General features: G+C 39.9%; 1 long non-coding RNA gene across 3 annotated transcripts in view; it reads left to right on the top strand.

The window, feature by feature from the left end:
• LOC114015150 (uncharacterized) overlaps window positions 1-23,421 on the top strand; it is a 73,964-nt gene that overhangs the window by 18,787 nt on the left and 31,756 nt on the right. For 2 of the 3 annotated variants that reach the window (XR_003558915.2, XR_008732967.1), the window contains exon 5: window positions 906-6,925. This is a non-coding gene — a long non-coding RNA (uncharacterized LOC114015150). Of the gene's footprint in view, window positions 1-905; window positions 6,926-23,421 lie in introns of those variants that run through there. The other variant, XR_008732966.1, reaches the window with a different exon arrangement.

Here is a 23,421-nt window from a genome sequence, read left to right as displayed (position 1 = left end):
TTTTAGTGGGGGAAGGAAGAACTAAATGATGTAGTAAACCCCTGAATATTCTCATAACCAAGAGCATGAACTCAAAAGTTCAAAGACTAAAAGTCTCAAGAGCTAAAATGTAGTCTGTGGTTTCTTTCATTAAGTTCTATATTTGGCAAAACAAGATGTCTCATCACTCTTTTGTAGCCATCTGTACATGTGTGTGGATGATGTTATTATATTTATAGCAGATAGAGCCTTATCATTTAGCTACAGACAGAATTCTACCTGCTCAGAGCTACAGGGTTTAAGAATGCACTCAGACAATATTGACATAGCCAACTCCATAACATCCTGCAATCTGCACAGAAATGAAGACTTTGTGCACACCGAAGCTGAACAAAAAACTTCCTTCCTGCTCCCCTAACCCAAGAGACTGTTTAAAGGAAAATACCAGTGTGGGGAGAATATCCTTCAGATTCCCAGTTATTTTCTGTCAGTTCTAACACAGGAGAAGGTGGCAAAGACTTGAAGAATACAAAACATGTAGAATATATAGCAAGGGAGACAGCTTCTTATTAGAGTAGCTGCTTCTGTGGACAGTCAGCAGAGAGAATCTCCTCTCATCGTATTCCCATTCTCAGTGATTATAAGCCAGCTGCTGATCTGGCTGATGAACAGTTGGAGGTGCTTTATATTTGCTTAAAAAAAAAGTAAACAGAATACATACATTTTAATATCCCATACCTTTTTCCCCTTGTTTTTTCTTCTTTGGAGCTGGAAGTCTGTTTCAACGTGTCGCGGCACATTTTGGTGCCACTGTCACAGGGAGAAAAAATTATGATAATGTACTGCACATATAAACATCAGAAGATGTGCTCTGAAGCTTACCACTACACCCCTTTTCTCTCTTTCTCTCTCCGTACTTTAAGCAGGACTAGAAAAGCCAAACCCTCCTTGAGAAGCAAGGTTTCTCTTTGTCCTTACCCAGAAGGATGTAAGCGTTCGCCATCCATTAGGAAATCCTCACCTCTATCGCACCACTATGTGTTCAGTAACATCAAATTTGCCTACAAAGCTTGTGTGAACATCACATGCTTCAGCCTGTCACAAACAACATCTGCCTCGTGAGATACACCCAGCTGCTGAACCGTTCTGCCCACAATGCCTGGACCGTGCTCATTCAGCACTCCGTAAGAAAATTGAGAAAAAAATAACTTTATATCTATTTCATGCAGCCAGGCAAGACCAACCTTAAATACTCTCCCTTCATGAACATCAGCCTGTTAGCTTATGTTAGGTGCTACTGTGAAATGGATCCTCAGGAATGAAACATTGGGAGCAGTGGCTTGTGAATGAGGAACACTCTTTGCAGCACCCTGCCAAGCTTGGTGATGTATTGCAGCACTTAGGGGCCACTACTCCTCCTCATCCTGCCTTATTGTGGTATCTTCTGTCCGAAGAAAGGTGTGTGTAGAGCATGCCAGCATACTTGCACTGTGACACAAGGTAAGACAAGACAAAACATGAGCGCCATGGAGACTCTGACTGAGGTCTGTGCTGTATGTGGTGGTTAACTTGGTACGATCCTGTGTTTGTTGCCTGGTTCAGTCCTACATTTCTCAGGCCACCTCCAAGAAATATTAAAAATACTGTTTTCCAAAGGCTGAAGTTAGGCAATTATTATAGAAATATTGGCTGTGGTTTATGGTCTTGCCAAATTAAGTTTAGCTTCAGTGAATGTGACATGAAATCTGTAGAGTATAGCCCCACCAGTGAATAAAAAGGCTTCTTCAGCCTAGTCATGTAGAAATGTCAGTAATACAAAATTCTGACAATTGTAAGAGCATTGCATTTGCAGAAGCTTTGCACTTTCAGTCTGGTGATAAAGCGTCAATCTGTATATAGTTCCATTTTGTCATTTGCTTGTGGAGTACTTCTTTCCTACACTAAAATTAAAATTGAAAAGTCTTTTTCACTTTTGGGGAAAAGAGCAGCGTTGAAGAGAAATTCTCCCTGGCAAATTAATAGATAAGGTCTGCCATGCTAACTCAAAAGCAAGCAAAAGGTAAAAATTGAATCTCTTTATCACAGTTAAGTCATTTTTCTAAACTGAGGAAGTAATATAGGATGGAAGATATAGGATAGATTCTCTTACAGAAAGTGCTTTTAAACTTTAAAAGATCCATAACTAATATTGGGAATGCTTATAAATTACAGTCTTCTCTTTTAGATTATGTTGCATTTATTACATTCTACCAGGACTTTATGGAGATTCTCAAGGAATTAAAGTTATATTTATGATAAAAACACGGAGCTGCTTCTAAATAGCATTTTCATCATATTAACTGTTGCCTAGATAGCAGGCATATCTCCTTGAGCACCTCTATTCTGGTTTAGCACTACAGCTTGCAAATTAATACAGTCATTATAAGACAGCAAAGCTATATCACTTACCATTTCATTATTGTTCATATCAAAATCCATATTTTTTCAGTTTTCCCTAGGGTTACAAACTGGATAGGGAAACGTTATCATCTTGCAAAATAATCTCTCAAGACTCGCTCTCTTTGGTGTTAAGAGGAGCAGTTAATCATATTACAGTAATTTTCATATTAATAGGTACTGTGTAAAGAGAGAGTTAATGCTCTCCTCCTACATTCAATCCTCCAACAGAGCTTTTTATATATACATATATTTATATATGTGTGTATGTGTATATATATATATGTGTATATATATATTAATCTGCTTGGAACTGGATTAGCACAAAAGATATCACGTCCTACTCAGTATATGAATCAGGGTCAAATCAACAGCATACCCTTAAATTTTTAATCAAAATGGCAATCTGTCATCCCTAAGAGAGTTAGGTAATGTTTCAGTGAATAACATGAATCCATACCATGTTTTAATGGAAAATGGGAGACCTTACTGCAGCACAGGAAAACACTCCACAGAGTGTCTTGCAGATACTTTACATGAGAAACTGTGATCCTACAGCATGTGTATCCACTCTAAAACAAAAATCATCTTGAGACCTGAATACTATTTTCTGAGGGATTACTTTACTTCTGAGATCTCCTCACATACTGTCATTTTCTGAACACTTCCCATACAGTGTTGTGCATTTAATAATGTGATGTTTTTATTTGAACTTGGAGCTTTAACTTTGTGTGTGAGCATTTTCTGGTGCTTTTTCTTTTTTCCAATCTGCTAACCTGAGTAATGCGGTCTGTTCAGAAGAACCTGAGCATGAATTTAAGGAGCTAGACAAGGGGTCAGGTGTTTGCCTAATTTTTGACAGCCTGAATATGAAAGAGATGTGGGTCAGGTCTGCGGAGACGTCGGGGAGAGCGGGCTCGGCTCTGCTCCCGCTCTGCCCCGGCTCAGTGGGAAGCTGCTCCACGTGGGAGCCTGAGTGCTGCCCAGGTGCTGCAGCTAATGACCACCACAGAGAGCGGGATCAAGACCTGGAACACAATGCTGACTTAATGTGGCCATCTGGCTCCTGGAGCCAGTTGGCTTAGCCCATGAAGGAGCCCACGGCATCTTCTTGGGCAGTGTGGGAAGACACTCCCTTGGTAAACCTGCATGTTCTGTCAGTGGCCGCTCTCCTTTTGCTGAACTCCGTTGCTGTAATGATGCCATCTCTCTCGACACCTGTCATTATTCTCCCCACCATCATTCCCAGGGGTTCTGACTAAAATCGGTGGAAAGCTCCCTTGGATTTTACGAGCTTTGGTACTCGGACTTGTCTGGTTTTGACTCTGTTTTCTGTTTAGACCCACTTTGGCCATGTCCCTCACCTTCCCCCACTTATGTGTACTTTTATTTCTATTCCTGACCTGCTCAACAACTTAAATTACTTAGGCAGTGAGTCAAATGCAGACTAAAGAAATGCTTTCAGCTTTGAACTGAAATGTGTTGACAGAACTCACAAGAGACCTAAAGGAGACGTGGAGAAGTGGCATCATTTTGGGAGAAAAAAAGCTGGAAACATGATTCTCATCAGATCTGTGGACTCACCATGGTTTTGTGGCAGCGCTCCTGGCTGCCTTAATGAAGTCACGAGTCCACTAATGCTGTGTACAAACAGTTTTAATTGGTGATAATATTAACACTTGTTTAATGCATCTTAATGGTAGCTGGAATTCGGTTCTATCCGCACTATACTGGTGGAAATCAAAAGTAATGTTATTCAAACTTATGTTCTTCTTGATTAGCAGCACTTTAAAAGAAATCATACTCTAATGCACTTCTGAATTTCAGATATTCTACTGTATTTCCATTTATAACCTGACATAATTCCCACACAGCATATGGTATTAATCTGGTGTAAACACCATGTTATGATGATACCCGAACACATACAGCTGACATGAAAATGTCTTAAAGCACAATATTTCCAAAAGCAATTATGGCTCTATGGTTGGTGGTTAGCTTGCCGTGTGAATTTTTGTTTCTTTCTGATGCATACATGAAGGTACACAGGATGAAACATTACAAAAAAGGAGGTATTTTCACTGTGCGCAAAAAAGAAAAAAATAATTCAGGATGGTCCACTTTTTTTGGTCAGGCTTTCATAAGGAGATCTCACCTTCATGTGAACACAGTATTTTTGTGGTGTTGGAATTTCCATTGTTTGTTTTAGAGAGTGGATGTGTAGATCAGTGCATGGAATACAGTGACACAAAGTGAAACCAATGCATTTTTGTAAGAGAAAACTATGTCCAAAATAAGTATTTAAGGGTTTTTTTTTAATTCTTAGTGAAGGTAATACTCCTCCTGATAGGTATATGCCCCAGATATCAACCTCTGCTGGTAACCAGACATTTTTCAATGTTCCTGCTTAAAGGGGTGGGAGACCAGCTCCCCTTGTCCAGGTAGATGCAAGTGTGAAATCCTTAAAAAGATTGCCTAACATTGGAGTTGAGTCAATAATTTTGTTAAAAGGAGATAAATAAAAGCATGTCTTTTGGAAAGTAAATGCGTGTGGATGGTAATATTTTTGCTTGAACACTTGCCAGTAGGGCCAGATTCACAGCTGGTGTAAACTTTTCTAGTGCCATTGAGTTAACACCAGTTTGAGATGGAAAATTCATTTATTAGGATGAAGTACAGCTTTTTCCACAGATTGTTTGTAGCTCCACCTGCTACCCACACTCTCATTTTTTTTAGTCTTTCCCTTTTTTTCTTCCTCATGATCCTTTCTTAAATATGATCCTAAGACAAACAAAATGAAGCAACCTCAGTAAAACGCTCTCATCTTGAAAAGGAATTACCCAACAATTGATCTCTGCACTCGTTAGCATCAGTATAAATCTACAATGCCTTTGTTCTAATTACTTCATATTTGCACTATGGTGAAAAACAGTAGGTTAGGCTGTTGATGGCTTTGTAAAGTGAGCATTTCCAGCTCATCTCCTATTATCCAATGCAATATCTTAGCTTTAAAATAGACAGCTAAAAATCTTGCAACAGGGCAAGTGTAAATCTGGAATAACTCCACTGAAAATTTACACCCATGTGACTAAGAATTGCATTTAGCTCATTTGGTTGAATTCCTGTTAATGGGTTCTGCATGTTCAAGCATCCACCAGAGATTAGATGGAAACCAGCATACTTGCTGTTATCTGCGATGCAGGCAGGACACCAGAGGTGAAAGGGTAACGCATTATCACACTGTGCCACCTGGGCCATCCAACACAATTTGAGCAACCATAATTGTATTGATTACTTCTCGTGTTCATGACTAATGACCTCTAGCTGCAACCTTGCATTTTCTAAATCTTTTATATTCTGATTTAATAATAAGATTTGATTAAAAATTGCCATTAGCCAATGCCAATGATTAGTCAGCAGGACCGAATGCCGCCAAGTTCCAATGAGTTTCATTATTCTGGAATTAAAAAGGACAGAGAACTTCTCTGGGTTAATAATACAATGATTCTGTCTCAATCAGGAATGAAAGGAAATAACTCTAATGTACAAATGCAGCAAAATGTATGGCTGTTACTAATAGCTACATTTTACAGAGAAGTGTTTGAAGATTTAAAGGGACTTTGTCACAGATGGTGGGGACAGTTTGCTTTTACTTTTTATATTTGATTGGAAAGCCAGTGTCAGATGGTGTGTGAGGGGGCATTTTCCCAAAGAAGGCCTTTTCCTTTGATGAAACAAGAACGTGGGGTTTATTCAGTTTCTCCGTGCGCATCTCTGCCATAGGAAGACAATGCAAAGTGTACACAGGCAAAAATGAATTGTGATGGCTTTAGAAAATGGCAAGGGGATTTGTCCAGGCTGTTCACTTGCTGCGAATATATTAACCTATGATATTTATTTAATTTTTTTTTCCAAAATGGTGATTTAATATTTAAACACAATGACATAGTGTCACATCTAGCCCAGAAAATAAAGTAGTATGCTGTTTCCTTTCAGGAGGGTAAAGTATTTAAACACACACTGATTTTTTAGACATGTGTCTAAATCCTGCTGAAGTGGTCTTTTGTTAGGGATAGACTTAAGCATGCACTGAAGGGCTCTGCTGAACCTGAATCGATGCCCTGGTGTTCCTGAATGTGGGGTGCACTACAGAAGATGCTCTATGGGGGAAACATCTGCTGCGGGATGTGATGTTACCTCAGATCCTGTTGAAGCTGGCTGAAGGACTAGGTGACATTGAAGTCAATGAGAGCTGAGAGCACTCGGCACCTTTCAGGTTCAGACACCTAAATAATAGAAGACTCTTGAGGCACAGCAAAAGCATTTCCCCTCTGTCACACAGGAATAAGAAAACTGTCCTGTCTCCATTTCATCCTCCAGAAAATATGTCCCAAATCTGAGTCCTTTAAGATTTTTAGGGTGTTTGAATAAAGAAATACCTCTTTGAATTACTGCATACATAAAACTTTTTGTCACCTTCAGGAAAATAATTTTTAAACATACTTCGTTAATAAAGTTTGCTTTTGGCAACTGTTGTTTTCCTCGCTTATTATAAGTGCCTTTAAAATGTTTCCATTAATTAAGGCTGCTTTTATGAGCTACATCCATTTAGTAAAATTACAGAAAGAAGTGCTGCCGACACATCTGCCATTGACTTCTGTTTGCCTGAGCATTTTATACCCCCATGAATAGCACAGTGGGGAGAAAAAGCCTGCGAAAGAGAATGATAGAAAGAGGTGAATTCTGTCCAGCAAAACATGGGGGTCAGGAGAGACTCGGCTGATTGCATACTCATGTTTTCCAGTATTGCATGAGGAGAGTGGAAAGTTGGTTGAACTCTAGTTACAACACAATAGCCCTCTTAAAAAATACTGATTGAAACGCTCAGAAAATAAAAAATGCATAAAGCATGAGTCTGAATATATGAGATTGTGTTTTGGGGAGCAGGCAAGAAGGAGTTTGATCTGAACATCTCAGTATTAACTTACGGAGGTTTTTATACACCCTCAGCTGAAAGCATTACTAGCCAGATTATAATTATAATTACCTTGGCTTCATCTCAGTGTTTATCTGCCATGACACCCACCCAGCCACCTGCCTGCTATTAATTCATTCAACACTAACTTCATCTTTTTTTCCTTTTATCTTGTTTTTTTCCTGTTATCCTAACTTTAAAAAATGTGTCCGTTATTAGAAACAAACTAACACAATATTTGTTTGTCCATGACATCATATGTTCCTTTGTTTAAAAAAAAAAGAAGAAAAAAAAAACCCCGCGGAATTCTTCATATTATAAAAATAACCTATTTGTATTTTATAGTGAAAACTGGAAAGATCTGGCATTTAACGAAAAAACTCAGAACAGCTGATAATCTTCTTTAAATTAAATCTTTTTTTTTTTTTTTTTTCATCCAGAATACTGCCAGATATTCAAATAAGAGGAAATTCATGACAAGGGGCAACAAGAACAGTACACAGTGGGCTTGTAGGATTCCACTGTGGGTGTGCGTCTGTACAGGTCTGGGGTATTTCTTGCTGTTATTGCTCCTGAGATGCTGAAGTTTGTTGTTTGCTGTGACAGAACACCAAATGTCCAAGTCTCCTGTAAAATGATGGTTTAAAAACATTGACCAAACAGGAAAAAAACTTGAAATCACAACCATTCCCACAGTGCTTAAAGCCTCGGAAAGGCTTAACACTGCATTCTGCTATGCTGTTTATAGGACAGAAAGCACTTCTCCCCAGTATGCCTGGGACCATGCACTGATGCTGTTGTGTGGATGTCCTTTTGGAAGATCAGTGAGTGGTAGATTGAAGAACAAACTGTAATGTGTCAGAGAGAGCTAATTATAATAATGGCTTGAGGTCAGGTAAATGCTTCACTATGTGTCTGACCCAACCATTGTTTATTATACTCCTCGTGTCAACACATTTTTACAGAGTGAAAATTAGCAACTCATTAATTTAATTTCAGGATTTAATGCCACTGTGAAGGAAAATAAGCAAGGTTTATATTGAATAGTGATGTTTCTAGAAGGCAGCATTATAAACATGGAAGTGAAGAGACTTTAAAAGCAGCTTTGAGTTGAATGGTGTAAAGGTCTGATCTTGCAACCATTCATCAAACCTCAGTTCATCAAACTGCACTTAACTTTAAGTAGCTGGTCAAGTCTTGTTCAAATCAAAAGCATGTGTTTAAATGCTTTCCGCACTGCAGTCTTAGACCACGCTCAAGCAACGTTTCTGACTTCATGGAGCCTGCTTGCCTGGGCAAATGTGTCAGGGTAAAGGCCTAATTGCCCATATTCTCTACTGTTGATGCTCCTTTTTTCAATGACATTTCTGCTCTCTGTCAGTTAAAGCCTGGAAATGTCAGAATGTAAGACACGTTACCCAGACCTCTGTACAGATTTTGGGGGCACAGTTCAAGCAAGAAAATGAATGAAGGAGAATTTCTGAGGGAGTACGCTTATTGCTTATTATATTTTTCAGCTCCCCAAAGTATGCAAGCTGCTGTTTATCCAATGTCGGTTCCTGACCTGTTTCAGCTAATGCAGTCTTCCTTTGGCATAGCTTACAAAGGCACAGCAGCACGTTGTGTTTACAGAGACAATAACTCTTCTCACTGTTACAGTGTTAACCTGAAGACTTTCAATACTTTAGGACCTACTAAGGCTGGAGGTTTCCCAGTTTTCCTGCTTTCTGTCATCTTTTCTTATATTGCCTTCCCCACTTCCCTCCCCTCTATCCTTTTATTCTTAAAGAAGGTCAGTACTGGGGAAGTGAAGACATGCTTTTCCCAGGTTCTGGAGGATTTCTTTGCTTTCACTCCAAGCTATACTGGTGGATGAAACCCCCTCTTCCCCTGAAGGCCAGAAGAGAGCCCTAGTGTGTTCAACCTGATCCCATTCTGTGTGACTGAAGGTCCAGGGCTCCAAAGCATGCTGCAGGCTGCAGGTACTGAACAGTTTCCTATTGTTTAAGCCCCAGGAGATAAAAGAAATCTGTGTCAGAGCTTAGAAAACAACCCAGATGTCTTAGCTGTTCTTCCCCAGACTTAGACATTAAACAGCTTTCACTCCCAATGCACAATCATTGATTGCTGGGATTTTTTATGTTACCCTTCAAAATTATGGACCACTGCATGCAGGAATCCCTATTTTTAGACTTATTTTTTCTAATGATAAATTCAGGAAATATTATAATAGAGTGCAATTATCAGAACGTGGCTATCAGTCTAAAACTTGTATCCAGCACTGTTCTGGTTTGGCACTGTGTGGCTAGCCTGGCTCTGTCCTCAAAGCCATCTTTTGTGTCGGATGGCAATTGCTGCAAGGGCAGTATGTACAGCTACAGCTTTCACCAAGGCATCGACAGCTCTGAGGCTGGGGACTGAGGGGGCAATGCGTAGGTCTTATGATCGTCCTCATTTCATTGGAAAAGGTCACAGAAGTCATCAGATTGACTGCGGAACATTCCCTCAGAGCAATGCACCTTTTGTACTGCAGAGCTGCTACTATTTTTGAAGCCATGGTCCATGCGGAACACAAATCTTTCTTTAGCATGTGTATCAATGCATTAGAAATACCCTCGGGGATGGGGAGAGGCTTCCTGTTCAGTGCAGTATTTCAACAAAATATTCTAAATGAATGTAAAGCGGGCAAGAAAAGCTATTGCTGGGTTTTGTTCCTTCCTTCCAAAAGCAAGTCAAGGAAAAATTGAGGAATGGAGATCCTTGACTGTAGTCAGTGTATGTGTTTTTTCATGTAAGGAGGTAATAATAAAAAGATCAATGTATTGAAAGTCTGGATTCTTTTTACATTACAAAACTCATCAGGTTAAAACCAGCTGGCAAGGAGTGCTGTAGGGACAGCACAGCAGGCTGCGGACTGTGTGTTTTAGGGGAGAGCTTTGAATGTGCCCCATGTCCTCTGCTTCTACCACATGGGCCTTGGCACAAAATCTGTGCCCATGAAATGGTCAGCCTGTGAAAAGTAGAAAGCACTTTATATAGCATATATTGCCCTTGTTTCAGAAGTATCTGCAAAACAGTCATCTACCTAACAGGCAAATGTCCTAATAATATATAGAAAATGGCCCTTCATTGCACATAAATGAGTTACAAAAAGGAAAAGCCGCTAAAAAATATACAGAGGTGTCCACAAAGTATTTTCTCCTACACTCTCAGGAAACATTTTTCAATCTCAAATATTTTCCTGTTCACCAGTGCCCTGTGGAAACACCTGATGAAGAGGTAGATCAACCCTCATCTTGCATGGGTCTCGGCTGTGTCTCACAACAGGTTTGCTAGCAAGCATCCCTGCTGCAAGCAGGTACTCTGCCTGCAGCCTCTGGCGTTAGCCCCGGTGTGCTGAACAAATCACAGCCCTGCCAAAGCACCTCATGCTGCACCTGAAAGAGAGGAGTGAATTTCGTGCAGGTCAGATCCTGCAACGACATAGCATACTAATCACAAGCCGGAATGGCTCTTTGGTTCAAAATGGCTCTTTGATTTCTCTTGATGACTGAATGAACACTGTGAAGGCTCAGTAAGGCTGAACTTCGTTACTAGGCTTGTTTGACCACCAATATATGAATGCCCAGAGGTATGAATAAACCCTGTATGGAAGGAAAAAAAAGCCCACCAAGCGAATGAATGCCTAAAACATGCTCATTGGTTTTCAGATACAGCACTATGGAATTTCTTCACAGAATTTAAAATCAGTTTAACTGCATTTGATATCTTTTTACAAAGAAGCCAGGGGAAAAAATAATTAAATAACTACCGACTTTCATGGCTTTTTCACAGGCTTCAAATGTTACCATAGGTAGGTCATCTTATCAGTCAATATTTCATTAATAATATAATTTTTGCTTCCACTTTTTTTTGTTTGTATTTTTGGTTTTTGTTTCTTGTTTGTATTGTGAGCTTCTGGGAAGCATGGACTTTCTCTTGTTGTGGTTTTGGAACACATACCAGATACACAATCAAGTATGAATCTTCAGACATGACTAGAATAGAAACAAATTATAGTAAATGATTATTAGTCATTGTTTTAGGCTACGTGAAAATGTACAGGAAAAAAAAATCATGCAAAACTGACATGTTAAAGCACTGGAAATGGACTAATGAGACTAAGTTCTCAAAATCAGGGTAAGCCAAGGCTGTTGCTGGTTACTTCTTAATTAACTAAATGAAGCATACACAGCCAATAAAGATCTAACTTTTGCAAGGCAAATAAGCTAGGACTTTTATGGATGCCGATAAAACGAATGTTGTCTGGGCGATATTCATTAGCTGAGTGGAAGATGTCTGTAGAGGCTATGGTCCAGAAAGTTGGTGGATTTAATGGCACGGGCACGAAGGATTGTATAATAAAGTGAGTGAAGCTGGTAAAAGAAAAGAAGTAGCGCTTCTTCAGTGTGAATATGTTTCATTAAACCAGCAGTAAATTGCATGGACTTTTATCATCTCCTTGTCTACATTAGCTAAGGTCTGACTAATGCTAGTGGGTCTACCCATTCATTTGCAGAACAGAAAGACTGGTTTACTGTTCCTCATGAGCTGAAAGGTAGATGAGGAAAGCGTAGTTGGATGTCTGCCTTCTGTGTGTGTGTGGAGGTGAAGAAAAGCATTTGTGTAAAAGCAAATTCTCAGGTATGTCTAACACCCTTTCTTTCCTATTTGTGATTGTATGATTAGACAAGAAAAATGGAAAACTTTTTCAGCCATGGTTTATTCCCACCCTGACAGTGTTCTCCTGGCAGTTCGAGACCTTTTCATACTGTGACAGGTTAAAAAGGAAGGAAGGAAGGAAGGACTGAAGTTTCTGGAGAATGAAAAATATCAGAAGCAGAAAAAATGGTAGTGTGGTCAAGAGCAGTGTTACATATGTACACCTTCAGAGTCACGTGTGCCCCTTGTCTTTGGTCAGGCTGTGAGGAGGCTGGTGACCCACCATGCACCAATTGTCTTGTGCAAACCCCTGTGGTGTCCAGGAGCAATGTGATGACTAAGGCTGTTTCTCTGGGGGATAGCTACTATGTGAATTTGATAGCTGTTCAAGTGATACGTGAAAGAGCGTGTGACTCAACATGCCCTAGTGGCTATGCAGTTATTGTGCTGAAATAATGATCTAGTATCTGTTTACTTCTTGCTCACAGACCAACTTGTACTTTGCAGTACTTTTAGCTTCCTTTTTCAGTTTTTTTGAAGGCAAGGAAAACCAGTAGCAGGGCCAGGACCAGAACCAATATCCCATGAATTTCATCACTACCACCTCCAGTGTTTCTCATTGCTTCCCAGTTGTTGGCTGTGGTGCTGGTCCACACTTATTTTTTAGATATGTTTTAGGTCATGTTTTAGATCAACAGGGGTCTGCCACCCTGAAGCCTTTAGTGCTTCCAGTTATCTGGTGTCTCATGTCTCATGGAAAAAACATAGTTTTGTGCGCCATCATGTAAACACCCAATTTATTTCCAGATACAATGGAAAAAGGCTGGAGAAAGCTCAGGGAGATCAAGCAAGTTCAGAATATGGTTTACTGATCATCAACAGATGTGCTTAGTGTTTGGGGTACACCTAAATGCAAAGATCCCACAATAAATATGCATGTAAAAGGCATATAGGTGCTGGAATAGTACAGGAAACAGTGAGAATGAATTACCAAATAGATTTTATTTATTTATTTATTTAAATCTCCCTCTTCTCTTGTGACTTCTCCTGTAAATAGACAATGCCTGACAGAACCCGGGGCTTGTATGATTTTCTGTCTGAAATGTGCAGAGCTGTGGAACAGTTAAATGGATATTAAAAAATTTCCTCAGTCCTTATCTGGCAAGTTTTGTACCTAGGCTGTCAAGCAGCAATCATTTAAAATCATACATTGTTCTTCTGATGCCAAAGTGGTGGCTAGTTCAGCTTAAACTTTGTATCACATGAACAGGAATATTGAATCTGAGAAGAAAAAGGAGCAAAGAGTAACTTCACGCTACTTGCAATGCTACTTCAGCATTGCAAAAGCATGTTTGGCTGTTTGCTTCCTGCAACTCCATAGCTGTTTTACTACCAGTAATCAGAGCGCTAAGTTGAATACTTGTTTTTATCTGGGTTGATAAATGTTGATGACAACTGTATAATATTCTGAAAAAGCAGAGAGAACGTTTTAGTCACTATAGCAGGGCAAATTTAGGACCTGCCACTGAAAATGTACTGTGCACATGAGTAACTGCTTTTTTGGTGTGACTCAGTTGCTAACTGTTTAGCTCTGATAACCCTAATATTTACAGTTTCAGAGCCTTTCTGGGATCTGTTATTTTTACACTGGCACATACAAAACTTCTTGAATAAATCTTGACTGCAGGCATAAGAGACGCTCCTCAGCGTGTCTACAGCTGCTGGCCAGTTTGGCCACGTAGCTGCTGTTTCCCTTCGAGTCAGCTGAGACTCGGAATATGACAGCAGTAAGTAACGAAGCCTCCCTGACACCTTTAAAGTTAGATGCTCTAGATGCTGTGACATTTGAATTTACTATGATACAAGCTACCTGAATATGGTCATGTTGCCTCCTGATAGAAGTGGAAATGAGCCTACATCTGAACTGTGTGTTTGGGGCTGCCATACTTGAAAGACTTTTTGGAAAAGACCCTACAACTATGACTAACTATATTTTGTCATGAAGAACTGAAAGCATAGTAACCTCTTATTCTGTTTTCTCTAGTCATTTCTCCAGACCACTGATTTAAGAAGAAAATATTATCTTTCTTCCTTTTCCTTGCCCTCTGAGAAATTCATATTAATTTTTAGTTAATAGCTGAAGCATCCGGGCAAATGCAAGTTGTGTTTCTGCATCTATTAGGATATAAATACCTGTCCTTTTCTCCCTCCTGCAGGTCATTCTATTTTAGGAGAGGCAATAGTAAATTTAACATCCAAGGTGTCGTGACTGCAAGACTAAATGCAGGTGTAGAAAAATCTTACAGTCATGATTTCAACAAATGCTACTTTTCTATGAGTTTTATGAGGAACCGAAAAGGAAAGAATTGCACCTCTGCTGTTGGCACAGAAGCCTCACTCAGAGCATGACATGGCTTACTGACATGTGCTGACTACACAAACAACTCTATTTCTTCTTGTTTCAGCCTCTTCTTTTCATCTTAGCTGGAGACAAAATAGCAGTCATAAAATACTTGCAGAAAATCAGAAGAGCTTCCAAATCCATGTGCATACCTTGGCCAGATAAATAGAGTATCATTCTAGCCCAGATTTTGTTTGTGTGCAGGATCCCACTGAAGGTGACAGGTGAGGTTTTCATTGGGGTTTCTTCAGCACCTTGAGCCCACTTCACCTTTCTGGAACATTTTGGTGATGCTGTTATTTCTTTTTTAAGTAAAAAATCCTATTCTGTACTCTTAAAAGCTTTGCGTCCTAGTGAAGCTCTTGAATGCATATTGATTCTCCTGCTTCTTTCAGAGACAGAAATGTTCTTGTTCTCTGAACCTGAAACAACACTCCTGGTAACCATGATGGTCTGGAGAATATAAACTGAGATAGGTATTTAGAAGAAAGGTATGTATCTCTTATTAGGAGAACTGACTTGTCTAAGACACGGCCTTTCAGCAACAAACCAGACCAGTGGTGTCTTAGGCCACGGCTGGAGCTTTTGGCTTCTGCAACTTTGCCCCAGAGTCCAGGATGCATCCAGATTATTTGGGTACTGTAGTGATTTCAGTGTGGTATGGAGAGGTCTCCCCTCAGACACTGAAGAGCTCTTGATATAAACCACTTTATTCTGAGGTCAAGGGTTCTGCAAGCTGTCCTGCTAACTGGTTTTACCATTTTTCCTCCCCTCTATGCATCTCTGAAAAGCACAGACCACCTTCTGAGACCCCAGTGCTGACACCACTAACTTTTTTTTGGTGTCTGTAATCACTTTCTTATTCTTTATTATAGAACATGTAGTAATTATGTAGTTTTCTAACATGCTTTGAGAGTTACTATGCGCACTGTGTTAATTCAGCATTATTTCTTGACCCAGGGCTGACTACAGCTATGTCTACAATTTTGCGCAAGAAGCTCATTTCACTGTTACATTTCACGTAGACCACCATGCTGCTTTCTAATAGTTTGCAATTAGTTTGACTAAGGTATCAAACAGTAACGAATATCATGAAACTGTCAGTCATTAGACATTTTCTCTCCTTAATTGGTCAGTGATCTTCTTGTTAAGAAAATGTAAACACTTTAAAGTTAAAAAAAATGTGAATAAACCATAAAAACTTTTGCCTCTTCAGATGATGTAGCCATCAACTATTAGCAAGCACATTATTCCTCAAAACCAGAAGAATTACATTTTAGTTGTCAACACACATTTAAAAATAATTGGGACTAAAATGTTCTCCTTAGTTAATACCTTTGAGGATACATCTGCAGCTTGACCTCACCTCTATATTGAGCTAGTTTTGATGTTTTAATAGGCACAATATTACAACTTCACACTGTGACATAATATTTTGCCTTCAAATACATACACGTAGGCAACACAAGGAAATGTTTGTTATCTTCCATGTGTAAGAACAAGTACAATGTAAGATAAAAATGGAAGCAAAAAGCTTAGGTAGTAAAACATATTTTATTCCTCCTGGTTTTTCCTGATGAGGTTACAGGAAAAATACACAAGTTGTTTGTTTGTTAGGTTTCCAAGCTGCCAATATGTACAGTAGAGAAAAAATAAATAAGTCAAACTTCTGACAGGTGCAGAAAGAGAGAGCTCTGAGGTAAACTCTGACTCCCCAGGGTATTTAAAAATTTTTCCTCTTGCCAGACCCAAAATAAAATTCAGTCTCTATGTCCAAGAAAATAAACAGTTCTGTTGAACTGCCAGATATCAGGGCTTGTCTTGGAGTTTTTGTGAGATACACATAGCTGAAATTCAGATTTATTTTTTTTTACCATAGATACTGGACTTAAACAATACAGTTGTGCGAGAAACATGACTTTGCATTTTGGAAAGCAAAGGTTTTTAAGTTATGGCAGCTGATTGACATGAGCTGTTCCAGCGATGCCCGAGGAAGCATGCTTGAGCAAGCGTATCTGACTTCTTATTTCAGCAGCTTCTCTTGGCTGGTGCTTTTTCTGGTCTTCCGGTCCCTTCCCAGCTCTCCTTTCCTTTCAAATAACTGCCACTAAAAATTCCAGTCCAGACAAAATATGTGTAAAATATTACAAGAACTGAGTCATTGAATGTATGGGGGAGGTGATGGAGTGATGGAGATGAGGTGAATCTGATACTTACCTGCATGATAAACAATCACAGCAGTACCGTGATGTATGCCTTGGCCATCTATTGCCCAGCTGTATCAGCGCAAAGAATGCAGGGTTTGGTGATGGCAAGCTGCACAGCCCCTATTAACGTGTCCCTTAGTGGCAGGTTGTGCTGCGAAGGGATGTGCTGCTTGGCATGGAGCCATAGTAGGATCTCCGCTACATTTTGGTGGAGCTCATTCAGCTCCAGTTGTCTGCCCCTGCACATGCAGCATGACTCAGGGACCTTCCAGATGGCCACCTCAATCCCATTTGCCCCAACTGACATCCTAGTAAGGCCATAATTGTACCCGCTATGTTTAAAACTCAGTTTTGAGGAGGTAATCCTGGTTCTATCACAAAGTCTCATAAATTAAATTGAAATCAGTCACATTTATGACTGGTTGTTAAAAAGCTGTAAGTGTTATGAATTTATGACACTGTGCTCATATTCAGCTGTTCACTGCTTCTGCTTCTAGGTCTTTTTCTCCTATGTGGGATAAAATTTATATTTGTGGGTGAGATCATTATAAATCTTTTATGTACCACAAGTGCAATTTTAAATGTTTGCAGGCATGGAGAACTGTGCCCATGAGATATCAACTATATTTCATGGGTTATTGCTTCATAGAACTGACAAAAAAGAGCTTTGCAACTAGTATACACTCACACACACTTCTTAAGTTTACATGTTTGACCTTTAAAAGCTGGTAGGCAGCATGAAATGTGCAACTTTTAGAAAATAAAATGCTACATGGTTCATATTTTACTTGGATGCCAGCTGGCCATGTTAATTTTCTTTCTTAGGCAAAAACACCTTCTCAGAAGACTTGCCCATGCCCAATCCTCCAAAACTTCTTGCTGATTCCAATTCCAATTGGACAAGTTCCTCAGGAGTGAGTATAGTTTACGTACAGCTCTGTACATCACATCAGTGATGAAACACAGGCCAGCAGTGATGAATGTGTGGCTCACACTACATGCAAGCCTGTTGCTGAGTTCTGCAGCCTTCACACTGAGCTTTCCTATCATCACAGTTGTTAGAGATGATGTATTCAAGGCACCAGGTACAGAGGAATACATTTTTTTTTAAAAAGGTATTTTTTTCCTGGATGGAAAGATGTATGGGCTGGGAAGATCTTACTAGAACTGGGTGACCTGTTAATAGATGACAAGCTGTGAGCCAGGTCGTAGTGTGGCATTAACTTAAAAGAGCACTTGAAGAAATATGCTTTAATGGAAAGCACATTGTGTTGAGAGGTGGGAAGACTGGAGTTTCCTAGCTGTGTCATTGGACTACTGGGACAAATAGTTTCACTTCTCTGTGACTTACCTAGGTGTGGATTTAGCAGGGGAAAAGAGGTTAGAGGAGTTTTCTGTCCTCTCTGCCCCTGATTGACAATTACCCATAGCACACTGTGCAGGGTGCGACAAGTCTTTCTGCTTCCTGGCTTGTATCCCAGCCCTGGAGCACTTACTGTGCTGTGCGGAGCAGGGGAGAGCCATCCTCTACAGCGCATCTCCACGGTGTTGGGGACATGTCTCTGAGACATAATTTAGTGTGAGCATCTACAGGCTTTATCTACATTGGCACCATCCTGTTATTTACCTCATTTGCTCATTTTGGACAAAAGGCTCCTTGAGATTCAGACTGTCCCTTGCTATGTGTTACTGCTTTTGGTATCCAGTGTAAATATAAAACATAAATATAATTTGCCAAGGTCCTTGTGTCCTCTATAATACTGTGATGAGTTGGGGAAGTATCAACTAGCTTCAGGGAATATTTAATCTTTCACCTATGAATTTCCTATGTATTGTATTGGATATTGGTAATCCCCTCACTACTTTCCTTTGTTTAACAATATATGCAATCTCTTTAGCTTTTGTAATGTTTTTTACTACAGGTGTTACATATTGTATTAGATTAAATAGGGCACATACCATTGTCTGTGTCCCCTGATTTGGGTAAATGGAATCTTGACGAAGAGATGTCAAGATGGCAGTGAGAATGTTACCTCCATCAACATTAGCACAAATGCACGTGTAAATGTTTTAAAGCACACGTACTTCCTTTGAATGTTTTAACAGCATAACCTAACTACTGAATATTCACAAAGCTCAAAATAAATTCATTCATGGTTTCTATTTGAACAAAGAGGCACAACCTTCTTTAATGCAACATTCATCCAACTTCATAGTATGCATCAAAATACATTTGGATGGTTTATGATTGATGTGGTCATCCTCTTATGATTCCTTTGGGCTAGATAGAAATAGAAATGTAGGGCAGGAGTGTCCATTACTGTGCAGCTGCTTTTCTCTGCGCTGTCAGCATAAACTAACGTGAAAGCTGGAGGGTCTGGCTCAGCAAAAATGTAATTCTGGGAAGATGAGCTGCTGTGGGGCACCTATATTTCTCTTCGTTAGCGGTGTTAGGATAGCATTAAAAGGGTGCATGGTTGAAGGGAGAAGGCAATGGGAAAGGGATCATAGTGTCTCAGTCATGCTCATTCATGTTGGCTCTTGATCGTGATTTTGGCTCATAGTGTGTTACAGCTAAGCATTAACTGGAAAAGCTTTTGAGCATTTCTGACATAATGGAAAGCAAATGGCCCTTTCACAAAGCAGCACCAATTTCAGAGGTGGAGTTAGTTAATGCCTTCTTTGCTTCAGTCTTTACTGCTAATGCCACCCTTCAGGAATCTCAGACCCTGAAGGCAAAAGAGAAAGTCCAGTAAAAGGAAGACTTTTCTTGATTGAGGAGAATCACGTTAGAGACCATTTATGCAAACCTGACACCCACAAATCCATGGGCCCCAGTGGGATGCACCCCCAAGTACTGAGGGAGCTGCAGATGTTATTGCTGAGGCACCGTCCATCATCTCTGAAATGTCACGGAGGACAGGAGAGGTGCCTGAGGACTGGAGGAAAGTCAATGGCACTCCAGTCATCAAAAAGGGCAAGAAGGACAATGCAGGAGACAACAGGCCAGTCAGCCTTTCCTCCATCCCTGGAAAGGTGATGGAACATCTCATCCTGGAGATCATCTCCAAGCATGTGGAGGAAAAGAAGGTTATCAGGAGTAGTCAACGTGGATCCCCCAAGGGGAAATCATGCCTGACCAACCTAATAGACTTCTATGATGGAATGACTGATTTCTGGAAGACACACAGGAGCTTAATTCTCCCTTTCTGGTGAACCTTGAATTCTTACTTGTTTGCTTTTCAAAGTGGGGCTTATCTGTGGGATTTAGACTGCTAACGAGCTTAGGAGCTTCTGAAACTGTTGATGTCCAGACTGAAGTCTGTTTGCATCTTTCTGTAGCTGCGATCTGTCCAGATCCCAGGATCTGTTCACTTTCTGTTTTATGAATAGTTATATATAGAAGGAATTGAAATACTAGATCTAAAGGGAAGGAAGAATAGAGGAAAGAAGCAATATTGCAATACTTCAGCAGAAGAAGTCTGTCTGATATTATTGGATGTACCTTTCACTAACTTAAACGTGTCTAAGGGAAATGGGTATTGAAGAATTTTTTTGTGCTCTCTGACTCTGAATATTTTACATTAATTAGTTTTGCCTCTTTATAGTTCTCTTCCTTAGTAGAACCTGAATCCTTAACTAAAAAGTAATTAAGCCCTTAATGTGACTGTGAATATTTAAACAAACGCACAGGCAACCATTGCTTTCCTTAATCAGAGTAACCCCATTTATTTATTCTTTTTTTACACAGTCTTTTAATCCTTCTAACATTCTCCAAGACAAGCTAACTACTGTCTGTGTATCTGGGGGATTGCACAACGCAGCCTGCATTTGCTGCAGCTTTTTTTTCACTTTTTAAAAAATCACAATCCACTTAATCTGACAAGTGAAACCTTTGATTACATGTTACCTACACAATACTGCTTTTTTTCTCCTTAAGGCAGAGAAGGAAATAAATGCAGAAATATGTCTACTAAATTTCCAATGTAGCAATCTGTTGAAGAAAACCGTGATCCTGACAGGTGCAAACGCTGGACTCTCAGGCTTAGGGAGTCTCATGAGCCTTTCAAAGGTTTCTCACCTCACTGATCCAAAATAAACTTCAGTGCTTAGGAAAAATCAAAACAAGAAAAATGTTTTATGTAGCACAATCTGGTACAGAAGCAAAGAAAAGGAAAAGAGAAAGAGAAAGAGGAAACCTCAACAGGTTATTCCTGTACTTTGGGCACTAATTGCAATTCTTCTATGACTCATCTTTTGGAGCTGACCTTTCCCTGGATGGCTCCATTGCTGGGTGTAGCAAAAGTAATGCTACTTTTTAAATACTAGCCATGTCACTAGTAGTCAAAATAGTAATTGTGTCTCTAGTACATAATTTAACAAATTGCATAATGGGCATCGTGGACACTAACACCTTACAGTTGCCTGCTTTTACCTTAAGGACAGTTGCAGGTTTTGGTTCTTGACCAGCTTTGGAGGTTTGTACCACTGTACATCTCATACAGTTAAAAAAATGTCAGGAAGAAATATACTGTGAAATGGAGAGATATATCATGCATACAGTTATATCAGCTGAGGTGCAGCTATCGGACTGGAAGGCAGATCATTCTGTGCACATTTCTCATCTTCAGGTGCTAGGAAAAGCACTTCTTGAGAGCTTTTAGCTAACAGTGGACTGAAAAGAAAAGAAAAAACCCAACACAACACTGTTTCACTGTTTACCTTTAATGTACAATCATTGATCACTATCTTCTGCCTAAAATAAGTGCCTTCAGCATAATCCTTGGCCTCAGCCATCAGGTTTCAGCCACAGTGCCACGAAGATGTGAATACGAGCTTGTAGAGTCATTGTATTTACTGAGGTTTCTCTTCTTTCAAATCATCTGCTGTAAAATAATAATAATTATAGAAATAATCTGCTCCTGTGGAAGGACTTCTGAGATATTAGTTCAGCCCTCAGCACATCTAAAATTAATTGTGAGACAGATAGAAAATTCTCTGTGCCACATATGTATGTGTATACACACAAACACATATATAAATTGCTGTAGTTCATCACATATCTATACATGTGTGACTGCTTCAGGAAAAAAACCAATGGGACCAAAATGCAAGGCAGAAATAAAGCATCTTCCTGTCTGAAGTAGAATAAATTATTGCTGAATGCCAAGGTTAATGTTCACTCTGAACTGGGGTCTGCGCAGCTGGGATTCTCCGTACTGTTTGATCTGCCCTTTCAAGCTCTGATGATCCCACTAAATTGCATTTAATGGACACAGGGCTGAAGTGCAAAAAACCGAGAGGGCTTGTTATAAAACAATGGAGACGATGTAGCTCACATGCACACCTGTCCTTTGTACTTCATGAAAGGCTTTGTCCTGGCTGGGTGAGGGGGGAACATTTTCTGAAAGAGGAGCAGTAAGACTGGTACACTGTAAGGTCCGCACATATCCCTATGTCACATGTATTGATTTCACTGTGACTGTGTGTGGGGTTGTGGAAACCTGTCTGAAGGACGTTTCCTATCATAGCATGCTTAATATTGCACTTGAGGAAAATTTTCCAGATCGGCTAACAAAGAAGATTTTTTTTTCTTGGATATTTTCCATGTGGTAACAAAAATTGTGGGGCAGCTGAGGAATGCTGGTAGTCTCTGTGGTTAGGAAATGTGTGACAGCACTGTGTAAAGACTACTGCAGGAGAACAGATCTGTATTTATATATTTTAAACCCACAATGGGCTGTCATAATCCAATTTGACCTTTGGTATATTTCCCCTCCTTTCCTGACTCTTGAGCTTGAGTTTACCTTAACTAGTTCCTACTTCAAATCTAAGAGTTGTGGCTGAGTTGGGATATTAGATAAATTCCTATGGACAGAGAAGGCTGAGGGGTGGCCGTAATGAGATCTCTCCCAGCTGGTCCAAAACTAGAGTCTTCTAACTACTCTTCAGAATTATTCACCTGGCTACTGAAGGGGGACAAGAGTAGGATGGTTTCCACTGGGGTCCATTGACTGTATGGAAACATGAGAATAAGGAATAGTGCCATTGAACTTTGCATTTCAGGTGCTTAAAACTCACCCTGGAGGAGCTTTAAGGTACATTTCCTCTCCTTCAAGGAAAGAGAATATGGCTTTAAGTGGTGGAGTGTTTCTTCTGGGAAACTGATAGGAAATGTGTTTAGAAAATAGCCAGCAAAGGTGAAATGGGAATAGAGAAATGCAGGATAAAAGCAATTATCTCAGCTACTGCAGGGAGGTAATTTAATTAGATGATTCAGGGAAAAGCAATTTAGCTTGGTACCTGTCCCGTCCTCCCTCTCCCTCTCCCTCTCCCTCTCCCTCTCCCTCTCCCTCTCCCTCTCCCTCTCCCTCTCCTCTCTTTTTTTCTTTTTACATTGATGTGTTGTGACTAGCAAGAGGGAGCGGCAAGAATACAAAGCAAAGACTGTCAGTGACAGGTAAGTGTGTTGCTCTCTATAGTGATTGGTTTTGAGGCAGGTTAAAGCTGGCAAGCTGAGAAAATTAGAAAGAGGAGGCAAATTTAAAAAAGAAATAGTGTTGGCTTTCCGAGTCATATTCTTGCTTGAATTCCAAATGTCTGCAGGTGATGGACTTAGTTTGGCCTATTAAACATCTAACTTTCAAATCTGGATTGAGATCCAAGTCACTGCTGAATGTACACTTCACTGAAGGCAAGAGATCAGATCCAGAGCACTGATC

Source organism: Falco cherrug, chromosome 6, assembly GCF_023634085.1.
Source record: "Falco cherrug isolate bFalChe1 chromosome 6, bFalChe1.pri, whole genome shotgun sequence".
NCBI classification, from domain to species: domain Eukaryota; kingdom Metazoa; phylum Chordata; class Aves; order Falconiformes; family Falconidae; genus Falco; species Falco cherrug.
This window is presented reverse-complemented; position numbering and strand designations above follow the sequence as displayed.